Here is a 12,453-nt window from a genome sequence, read left to right on the forward strand (position 1 = left end):
CGCGTGGAGGTAGGAGTTCCCTCCACTCGGTTTGAAGTGTGTTTTAGAAATTATGCCCCCTTCCTGAGTAGCTCGCAGTTCAAGGTCCAGGAACACCAGATGGTTATCACTTACAACGTGGGTGAAGGATATCTCAAAAGGATTGCTGCTGCAATGTGAGATAAACCCATCCAACTCCTCACTAGTACCGTCCCAGATAATCAATATGTCATCAATATATCTGGAATACAAGGCCAGATGGACTCTGTAGGGGTTATTATTCCAGATATACTGATCCTCCCAGTACCCCATAAACAAATTGGCATAGCTTGGGGCAAATCGAGCTCCCATGGCTGTGCCTCTGGTTTGTCTATAATATTCATCCAAATATACGAAGTAATTGTGATTCAATGTGTATTCTATACAGTCAACCAAAAACTTCGCTTGGGAGGGGTGAAGATTACTGGTTTTTAAATAATGTTCAACTGCTGCGAGGCCAAAGTCATGTCTAATAGACGTGTACAAGGATGATACATCTAGTGATACCCATTTATAATGTCTCAGCCATTGTATAGGTGCCAGGATATCAAGCATGTGTCCTGAATCTCTGACGTATGACGGTAATGCCATCACTAGATCTTGTAGGAAGGAGTCGATGTAGCTACCCAAGTTACTTGTCAAGCTGTCAATGCCAGCTATGATCGGTCTACCTGGGGGGTTGATCTCATTTTTATGTATCTTGGGAATATGGTAAAAGTGTGGGGTTCTGGGATGCGGGACATACAGGAAGTGATATTCACTCTTCGAGATGATGCTTTTGGACAGTGCATCGTCGAGAAGGACCTTGAGCGACCTTTTATAGTCGCACAAAGGGTCCTTTCGAAGCTTTTCATACGTTAATTCATCGCCTAATAGCCTGAAGGCTTCTGCTAAGTAAGCCGACCTATCCTGTATTACCAGGCTCCCCCCCTTATCAGCCTGCCTAATAATGACATCATCCCTGCCCTTCAATTCTTTGATCACATCCCCCACAGTAAGGCCTTCCTGGGTCAGGATATTGAGCCTGGAATTGGACTTGGTGTAGTCCTTTCTAGTACATAATTGTCTAAGTTCCCCAAGGACTACCTCATAAAAGACGGGAATGAAATTACCCTTAGCCCAGTGGGGAAAAAACGTTGACTTGGGCCTAAAATTGGTATGGATGATGTCCCCACCACTCTCAGATGTGGGAAGGTCTATCATAAAATCCTCGCACCCCCCTTCCTGAAATAGGTCCTCTAGAATAATGAGAGCTTCATCATCTGTCATGCAATTCTTAGGGGACTGGGTTGGTGCTCTAGCCATTTCATTGCTACAGGGTTCCACCGTATCCTTTTTCATAGCGTAATATCTTTGGACTGTTAGTCCACGAATAAACCTATTCAGGTCTACAAAGAGGTTGAAGAGGTTAGGCTGGCTGTCTGGCGCAAAATTCAGCCCCTTTCGTAACAGGTCTAGTTCAGTCTCCGAAAAAACCGAAGCAGACAGGTTATAGATCTTAATGGTTGACCTGCCAGCCATCACCTTCTTCCTCCCCTGGGCCTTCTTTCCTCCCCTCGTACCTCTCTTTCTCTTTCCCTTTGTTCCATCTTTCTCTGGGACTGTCTTAAAGGGAGCGAATTTTGATATTTCGCTGCTGTGGGCGTGAATCCCCCCACAGCTCCTCTCCCTAAAAAACAGGAATCTGGCTGCTGATCCCCAACTGGTAAGTGGCCAGACTGGCATACAGGACCGGGTCTATCACTGGTGTCTACCCAATTGACCTCCGAACCACCAAGGGGAGGCTCTGTGATCGTGCGATCAGAGACACCTCTATCTTCACAAGGGGCTGGGTCTGATGTATTCTCCATAGTACTCCTTTGGGGGGCCTGTTTACTGGACCTGTCACTGCCAACTTCTCTAATATCATTAGGGTAGCCATATCCCCTATTATAGACATTAATATGCTGTTGGTAGTGGCGTTTGTTCTTTTTCTTTTTCCTCTGGGATCTATTGGGCCTAAAGTGATTCACATTTTCACCTTCTCTGAGATCGTTAACAGGGGCCTTACTAGTAAATGAATCCCTTCTCCAGTTCAACTCTCTCCCCTCCTGATAGTCAAGTCTATCCCTCTCGAATTTTCCTGATTTGCGACTAATTAAGTCTGTTTCGAAATTGACAATCTGGTCATTTACCTTGCCATCCCAACTACTAAAGGATGGTAAATCTACGAAGGAGGCCAGTTCTTCTTGTGTGTTTTTCAGATCCTCACGGATATTATCCAGATTCCTCTTCCTTTGTGTCACAATAGATTCGAGGAGGATTTTATTGCACTCCCTCAACTTATTGAGCCAGTTGGTTTGTAGGTCCTCATCTAACCAGAAGCAAGTCTTAGTAAGTCTGAGGCCTCTAGGAATCCTATTAACCTCAAGGTACTTTTCTAATAGTAAGATGTCCCACCACTGCGTCATTTCCTTCTCCAAGGAATGTTTGAGTTTATAAAACAAGGACACCATAGTGTCTTCTCTGTCCACAACCGCTGGAGCTTCTTTATTCACCGTACTAGGTGCATGCTGCTTTTCGTAGGAATCGATGCTACTACTGAAACCTCTAGCTAGGGATTGCCTCCTGAGTTCCCTTTCTTCCATAGAAAGGACCATCTTGTAGAGTCCTTTTTTACAACACAGCCGATCCAATGAATCACTAGAGGGCCTAATCCTCAGCTGCAGGAATCCCACTTGTATATATTCCAAAAAAGATAAGTGCTGGACAGCACCCCCTTTCCTGCGCTCGGAACCTGGTCCTCAGGCTGTTTCAATCCTGGAACTCGTACTGGTATTAGGCATCCATGATGGCTAGGCTTTGCTGCCCCTTACGACCAGGGTGGTCAACCAGACACTGAAAATACAAAGCAAAAGAAGGGCGCACCAGCCTAGCGCATTATCCTCAGCAAGTTTATTTGGATAAAATTGTTTAAAATCAAATACTCACAAACAAACAAGAAGTTTCAGGCACATCAATTCCATACACCTGCCTCCTACCAGAGGATCAACGTCTTTACTGGAAGCAGAGGGCTGACGCGTTTCGAGGCTGTGCCTCTTCCTCAGAGCCTGGAGGCCATGGTCAAGTCCATAGTTTAAATATAATATGTAGGGCCAGGCCTCCACATGACCCCTGGGGGATGTGGGAGGAGATATCGCCCAAATGGGCGTAGCTACACAGCCAATTACCCAAAAGCTGTTGCAAGTCACAAATGTAGTTACATTTTAATTGGCGAGTCCCACGCGACCATTTATTCCATTGGTGAGCTATCCAAAAAACTTCCCAGCTCATCGTGGACTCCATTTCACAAAAAATAATAATAATAAGATTAAAACTGATATGGTAAACTGACCTGTACATGTCGTGGTCCTAAACCAAATAGGGCATCGAGCTGAGACCATCGTGTTGGTCGATAATCCACTATCTCATACTGGGCATATTGGGCATATTCGGCATATTCCCTGGTGGTCCAATGGTGTTCGCTGTAAAGACGGCTACCCGGATATTAAGGATGGTATACTGTAACAGCAGGGCGGCGGTGGAACGCACGCCGCTCATCCCGGAACTAGCGTGCGCACCACCGCATAGCGTCACTTCCGCCCATCCAGGTCGTGACGGCTTCCGGTTTCCGTATACATGGGCGGCGGGACAGCGGTGGAACGCACGCCGCTCGTCCCGGAACTGGCGTGCGCATCACCGCGTAACGTCACTTCCGCCCATCCAGGCAATGACAACTTCCGTCCCCGGCAAGCTGTTCCTATAGAAACCGCAAAAGGGAGGACACAAGTATGCCCCGCTGGTGTATCATATACACCGTACCATATGGACCAAATCCAGGGGAACTAAATTTAGATGCACCATACAGAATCGACTCTGGTGGGAGTTGATTGGAGAGCCCACCAAGATTGGAGAAAGGTGGTCGCACATATTTAAAATAGCAGTGAAGATATTATACATCAGATAAAACAACCTGAACCAATAAAGTTAAAATTAACATTAACATTAATAATATTAGATGATGGGTACCTGTGTACTAATAATGTAACTTGCTAAGCCTGAATAAGAATCACATGTATAAAAGAGTGGATCAATAGATAAAAAATTATTCAATATCCAATTAAATTATATAACTGTGAATAAAAAATATATATACATATATATAATAATTATACATACCATACACACCTATGTAAATATGCATGTATATACAGATACAAACACCTATGTATACATGCTGAACCATAATGATTCATTATATAAAATCCATATTAAAACCATCTAAATATATGTGTGCATATAGTGTGACTCGTTAGATATGGCATGTAGAGCTTCAGACTCCAATTTACGCGTGCCATACCTCCTCTATAAACAAACCTTGGAGAGCTTGAAAAACTAAACTCGGTAAGCCAAATATAAAACTTTTAGGTGTGGAACCTGGTGTAAAGGACACATACATTTATATCCACTTTTCAATAGAGGATAATGGCGGGTCCGATCAGTCCGCCTGTGTGAAAGGGGCCTAAGACACACACACACACACAATCAAGCCAATAGTGATGTAATGTAGGCAGTATGCGTAGGGTCTTGTGTATAAAATCAGGCAACAAAAGACAGTGATGGAAGGTAAAATTCCTTTTTTGGACTGTATTTGACTTATCCGATATGTAGTATTCATGCCCTGTTGGAATTAGTTTCACCTTGCAAAATTCATATGCGCCTGTCCGCTCTCATCCGATCCCATCTGATCCCCTGGACAGATGGAAAATAGGGTTTCCATCCTTCCAGATTTCACGGACAGGATCCGATGGGGGTGTAAGCGGACAGGTTTCCGCTGACATCCACTGCCTCCTAGTGATGCATGGAGGATCCGATCAGATCCGCCTAAAAAACTGACAGGCGGATCTGATAGGATCGCCCGTGTGAAAGGACCCTTATTCAACAAGCTGAAGTTAGAAGCTGATTGATAATAATGCACAGGTGCGCCAGATTCTGTGTGCACCAGTTTTAGTAAATCTCCGCCAGAGTGTTCAAATCAAGTTACAATTGAGAATGTAGATCTGCCTGCATAGCACAGAGAGCGTTAAATAGTGTTAAATACAGCTGCCCCCCCCCTCATTAAAAAAGAAAACTTTGTGGGCATTTCCTCCGAAGGGCCCAAAGTAGAGCGTCTGAAGGCGAGTTGCAAATTGTAATTTATTTTTAAGTTATGCTATGCGAATGGGGACAACCTAACAAATATAAAGTAGGTGGTAACCCAATTTGGCTGCAAAAGTGGAAATACACTTTAAATTATCCCAATCCTGTAAATTTCTGTTTTGGGGTTACCTACAAATATACACAAGCAAACAAACAAGGAAGCTGTGAAAAGATGTAAATATATTGTTTATGCTGAGCCTCTAATGCTGTTCCATCGTACTTTGCAGCACTAGGATAAACACCCATACAAATTCGTGGAACCTGAAGGGGCCCAGCTAACCACCATGCTGGAATACTGCTCAACAGATCCAGACACCTTAAGCTGGTCATACCAGTAGAATTGTGTTTTGAAAATTTTCATTTTCGGAACCAAAGATTAGGTTAGTAGGGTCACTCAGTCAGTCGGTTATTTTTGGCTGTAGTAAGGAAGAAATTCAATGGATCGGGATGGAAAAGTTTCTCAAAAGAATGAAAACTGTGAATGTAGTTTTCATGTTGTATAGGCACAAATAACCGGTTTAATATGGCTGGAATTCCATTTAGGAATAAAATTAGTTGACTTTACGATGGCAAGATCAAATACTCTGACAGACCTTTTTTTTAGAACAATGCATGAACAAACTTCTACTTATGTATGGCTAGCTTTACACTGTTTGTATGTGTTTCTAATGGATTGTTTTGCAGTACATTTGTCATAATTATATAATCGTTTGTAATTCATTGTTTTAAGAATTACTACCAAAACGGAGGCAGACAGACATTCCAAGTCTGGGTTTATTGTTATAAAAGACTTCTCTCACTTGCTTGTTTTGCCTGGGGTCCATCTTGTGATATTTGACCTTGCCGTAGAGGTGTAAGCAGAGAAGAATAATGCCTCTTGCCCTTGGTGCACACGGCAGGTGTTTGTTATCTGGGGTGTAGTGTTAAAGTAAGGCTGTGTGTAGCTCTCAGCTCGCTGTCATTGGCAGCACAGGTTTTCATTAGCACAAAGCAAGGCCCAGTGTCTAGTGTTTCCAAAAATGTGAGCTAGTCACGCAACGGCCTCTTGAACTCCTGGCAACAGGCAGAAGCAGAGTAACAAATAGCAGGGGTAAAGAAATCCCTAGTCAAAGCAGAAGTGAGGTCAGAAGAAGCTAGAAATCTGCAGACTTGAAAGGCGAGCAGGCAATGGGGGATTAGTGCCGGAGTGAGATGTACACGTTGGACTTGCAGAAAGCAGAATGTTTGGAGAAGGTTAAGAGCTGAAGAGATGATTCATCCTTTTAGAAGTGATAGAATGTGACTGAACTACTGTACAAGTTTAGTCTTTTGGAGGCAGGATTTAAAGTGTTAGCCAGATGGTGTATGTTACCGATACACATTTCTTCTTATTCATGGGATACAAATCCCAACTCTTTTTAGAAGTTACGGTGGTTTTTATGGTACCATACGACACGTGCTTGACCTGTCCTGGCAAGGTTTTGGCAAAATGTATGCAAGCAAATAACAAACCATAACAGGCCTAAACTTAGAAAGTAATCCCTAATCTCTCAACACAAACCCACTACTGCTTATACAAACTATGCCTTCTCAATCGTTTTATTTCATTTCTACTCTTGCTTGCCAAAATGGTACTAGCTGGATTCTGGATGGAACCCATGGCACATTTTAATCATCTGGCTAAAAAAAGTAATAGAATTCTGATACAATAAAAACAGTTTCTAATGGTCTTGGGATTCTGAGAAAGTGAACATATATATGGGAACCCATCTGTTATGTATGTGTTTGACACTGAAGCAATTCAGAAAGTATTTATTCTTTTATATTCTATATAAATGGGTGATAATGAGTGGCATAATATTATTGCATAATATTTCTAATGCAATAAACTGATAATTTAACCCTTTATCCCTTTATAGTTATGTGTGTTGCTATCTTTCTTTCTTTGGTAAGAAGGTAATCACAGATCAATGGGCCTAGTTTGAAAGTAAATATACATTTGAAGATACATATGATACCTTTTTTAGGTAAAGGATAACAATACACTCCCCAACATACGCAAAAGAGTGAGTAGATTTCAGCATCACTAGAGATATCCATGCCATGTAAGAGTTAATTGCAGGGAGATAAAAAGCATTTTCCATCATTACTAGTGCACATTATTCCATTCAAAGGTATCGCACAGAAGCATCTTGCACGCAATTTACAACTGCCACTCTTTTTCAGAAGTCTTGTCGCATGAAATTTTCCCAACAATTTGAGCAATCTTAGTGTGTGACAAATCACTTTAAATGTGTTTAGTGTTTGTTAAATCCTTTGGGATTGTTCTTAATGTCCTGGTCCTTAAACATGCTTTTTTTGGTGGCTGTTGTATCATATTGGGACTGGCAGAGTTATGGTCACAATTAACCTCTTTATTCTATATGAACACCTATATTTGTATAAATACTCACAAAGTAAGGCTAAATCTGTTGAAAACACTGGTCCGAACTTTTAGATTTAGACGCGTGTCAGATTTGCCTAATATGAAAGGGGGTTCTAAATTTGTATAAATTTTGGGTCTGAAAACAAACCTGTCTTATCAAGTAACACTAAAAGGGCATTTTCGGCCCGTGGCCTAAAAGGAGTTACTTATTAGCATGGTTGGATATTGAAGGTCATCTTTGACTATTTCTGACATGCCATCTATTTTTGATACATGGTTTTTGTACATGGGCCCTTTATTTCTTTTTTCTGTAGTCTAATACTGCTCAAGTGTTTGTGCACTATTGCTATCAGAGAGCTAAATCTCCTCTAAACACCCTCTGGTGCACATCTGAAAGCTGTAATTCTCACTAAATTAAAATAACTGTACCTAGACAATAATCAAGATTCTTCAATATCCTTCTTCCACTCCTCAGCCATGTGATCATTGTTAGAAATTCCATTATCCTCTCTGCCCTGGTTCTAATTAAGTCTATAGTGGAAAAAATATCTTCGCCATTGAATGGTAGAAGATGCAATTATATTGGTTTAGTCTGGAATACTAATGCAGCATTAACTAGCCAATTTATTGATTTTAGAGGTTGGAAATTATTTCTAATGAACCTGAAAATATATAATTCAATTAAGATCAATAGGAAAAACTGTGAAGAAGACTCCACCTCATAGCTTTTAGCAGCACTGGGGACCTTGTCCCTGGGTTTTGTACAGCCTTTTAGTTATCCTTTATTTTATTCTAATATTTTATTTTGGAGTATTCTAATTCACAAGAGTGTTAGGGTAATTTGTAGCATGCAGAGATTAGCTGAACATGGCTTTAGCATAGGCTGTTTTGGAAATTCTTAGGGGGATGTGCATGATTAATACTGAACAATGAGAAGTCTTTGGAGCAGGACTGTGCAAGGACCTCTTCTTTCAGTCCATCTCAAAGTAGTTAGGTGAAGCACTAGATCAGCACCTCAACTAGTAAAGGATAGAAGTGAGAAGGATGAGTTGATTGGAGCAAACTAATGCCCCGTACACACGTTCCGATAATCGTACGACAAAACTCGCTTTCGACCTGATCTCACGATAATCTGATCGTTAGTACACAGCTTTCGACAGCTGATCACGACAGTTGGTCCAACAAAATCTGAAGGGACAAACAGGAAAACTTCTGTCGTACGACATCTTCTCGAACCATAATCGTTTCGTCAGTACAGTATGCGTACGCTAAAAGTCGATCAACAAATACCACGCATGAATGGAAACTAAGGGTTCAGTTGGGAATTTAATTTGAATAATTTAAAATTCTCTTTTTTTGGGGGCCCTGAGACCCAGAAACATTGGTATTTTTGTTCATATTTATGGTACTTCTGAATGAAATTTAAAGTATATATAATGTCAAAATATTTTTAGAGGACATTTTTTCAAAGTAAAGGAAAATTTCCCCCTTAGCTGTCAACAGAGAAAGTGTTCCATTACGATATTTCCCCTATATTCCGGTTGCAGTGACAACTCAAAATTTTGGATTTATCCCCAGTTTCAGTTTTGGAGATGATGATCATCATCGTGGAAAATAAGCCTTCAGTAAAAAAACTGACAGGCTATAACCCTCCCCTACTCTAATCAAAACTAAAAGCGAAGTTTTGTATTTAGATACCCTTTAAGGGATGTGTCTATTCCAGAAGGCTTTACTGTACTATGCACTGATTTGGTTTGAAGTAGTTTTGATTGGTTTAGTCCCTTCTAACTATATCGTAAATAAAGATAATTGTTTTTTATGTGTAATACATATTTTGTTGAGATAATGCAAATTTGCCCTCTACTGTATCTCTTACTCTGCAACACTCAATAAATCTTTCTAGTCCAGATAGGTTTCTGTTCCGTTGTTTCCATTTATTTTGGCACAGCTGAGTAGTCCTATAATAATGATATATTTCTGGAAAACCGATTTTTCCTGTTTGGTTAAAAGATTTACTGGGATGGCAGGCTGCAGTTAAGATTCCTGTGAAATTATTGGTAACTTTTCAGAAACATTACTTGTAAGACTATTTTCTGAGCGATTAATGAAAAACTTGGCATTTACATTTTTTAAGAACCATAAAGCTGTTTAAAGGAGATCCCTATACTAGACTTGTTACAAATGACTCTCTTGAATGAACTAATTGCTCTTTAAAGCTGAAGTTCAGCTAAATTAAAACAAAAAAATGCCTTAGTCTTATCACTTACCAGTAATGAAGTATAGCCCATGTCATGCAGGCAAATGGATAATGAAGAAATCTTCATTGCAGGGATGCCTGTCCTCTTCCTGCCTGCACTGCAACCATTAACACTTATGGGTCTTCAGACAGAACTGCAGATGGACCGATGGAGACACACCTGCTCCTTCCTCCTTTATTGAGAAGTTATTTCTGGGAATGGGATAAAGAATCCTGTGATTGATCAGACTTTTCCTTATTCCCAGATCATGTCACAGGCAGTGTAATCAGTGAAAGAACTTTTCAGATATGTGATTGATAGAACTGGTTTCTGACAGCAGAGCCCTGATGTGGAGACCAGTGCTACCACTCACAACAGATCACATAGGTTGCAACGCTGTATGTCTATCTGAGGCTGCTTGTAAATACACAATGCTAGCAGATGGAGCACATAGCACTGCAGTACTGAGTGATTTTTAACAATCCTGAAAGAACAGTTTGGATTGTGTAATGCGTGGTGACGGCCCATACAGTGCTGAAAGTACATCCATTAAAAAAGGCCAGCAATGAGCAGCTATGTGATCTTCCTGCCGGAGCTGTGTATGTTTACAAGCAGCTGCAGATAACTTACACAACCCTGCAGTGCTAAATTATGTTTTACTATTATGAATGAGCAATCAGCGCTGCCTGTTCATTCACTATAGTAAAAGATCATTCAGCCTCCCTAGGGCTGTGTGAGCGAACTGCAGCTACTTATAAACAAAAACAACCCCAGCAGATAGAATACACAGCCTCGTGGTGCTAAGTGATCTTTTACTGTTATAAATAAATAAGCAGTGCTGAATGTTAAGAGTAAAAAGAACATTCAGAGGAGGCAGGGGCTCAGTGCTGGTTGTACCTTCCCTACAGGAATGGCCATAAAGTGGCCTTCAGGTTGGGGTGGAGCTACAGCCAGCAAAAATAAATGTTTGAATTCCGCAACGGGGCCACTAATGACATCTAGACCATGTGCTATATGCATTTGGTTCCCTGAACCAGGCCACTAATCCCATAGAGACCATGTGCATGATGCCCTTGGCTCTGTGGGGAACAAATAAAAGTTATACACATTTTTGTGAAATTTCTTCCTTCTGGGCACTCTGTAGGGAAGTTACAGCCAGCACTGACTTCCTCAGCTGACCTTTACTCTTATGAAAGAACAACGTACTACACCCCAACATATCACAATGTACATTTGTGAACAATTTGTGTTATACTGTGTTTAAAATAAAAGAAAAAGAAAGGTACAGGTGAATGAACCAAATTTGTAATGATGCGTTTGCTGCCTTACCACAACCCACAGTAATACACAACATAATGCACATTAACATGCAAAGGCCTGAATACATTCTTATGGTAGGCCATTGCATACTTCATTAGGCCTGAGGTAAAGATAGTCAGTGTCCTGGCCTCTATTACTGTAAGGATACATTCACACTGACGATTTAGGCCAGTGCAAATTGTAGCAGGAATCTTCTGATTCCTGATGGGGCTCTGAGTGGTTCGGCCGTCAGCCCTGTTCGCTATAATGACAGGTTAATGGCGGCTGCAGCCAATCGATGCTCTCTGCACAGCCATCGATTACCTGCGGTGATCACTGCTGGACACACTGTGTGTTATAGGGAACAAGGCCACACCTAGCCACTCAGAATCGCAGAATCAGAAGACTCCTGCTACTATAATTTGCACCAGCCTAAATTGCCGATGTGAATGTAGCCTAAGAGCAGATAGTAACCAATGGTCAAGTTGTAAGAATGTTAGACATGACAGATGCTAAAAGGCTTTGACTTTATCACGCTTTGCTAGATATAAATTTAGCAGCTAACATTAACTTTGGCATTTTCACATCCCTATTCACAAAAATATTTTCCCTAGAAACTTTATCACGGAAACTTTCTTCCAGATAAAATTCCATCAAATGTTTATCTTTTGATAAATTGTAGTTGCTCTCCCTCCAATAAAAGTAACTGGAACAAGGCCTATTATACCGCCATCCTGCCCAAATATATGTTGATTTGCGATTTTAAAAGTATTGAGAACATCTTAGTTTCAGTACTTTGATCTGTGACCTGGAAAATAAAAGGAAAATTCTGAACTCAGAAATCCACTGCGGAGAAGCAATGTCCAACCATATGAAACCATGGGGCATGGTATTAATAGAGACCTTTCTCTTTTAATCGGGTGTCATTTATGATTTTACAAAGTTATCCATGTACAAGTCCAGCTTATGTTCGCTGCAGATTTATATTGTGCTTGCTTTTTCTTTACTAGCTATACAAAGAACTCAAGCAGAGTTGTCAGTCCTGTCTGAGTTCTCCCATACTGGACTACAGAACTCATCCTTCTCTCATCTATGTAAAATAAAGGAGTGAATCCAGTCAGGGGTGACAACGCTGTTTAGGATTTCTGTGCAGCAGAGGCAGTGTTGTCAACTCACTACACATAGGAGCTTACTGCATTTCTATCAGGATCAGTTGTGTAGTTTCAGCATGGGGGATGCACATATTGCAGAGATGTACTGCATTTTTTTTTTTTAACC

The sequence above is a fragment of the Pelophylax lessonae genome, assembly GCF_965119305.1.
Source record: "Pelophylax lessonae genome assembly, chromosome: 9".
Taxonomy (NCBI): domain Eukaryota; kingdom Metazoa; phylum Chordata; class Amphibia; order Anura; family Ranidae; genus Pelophylax; species Pelophylax lessonae.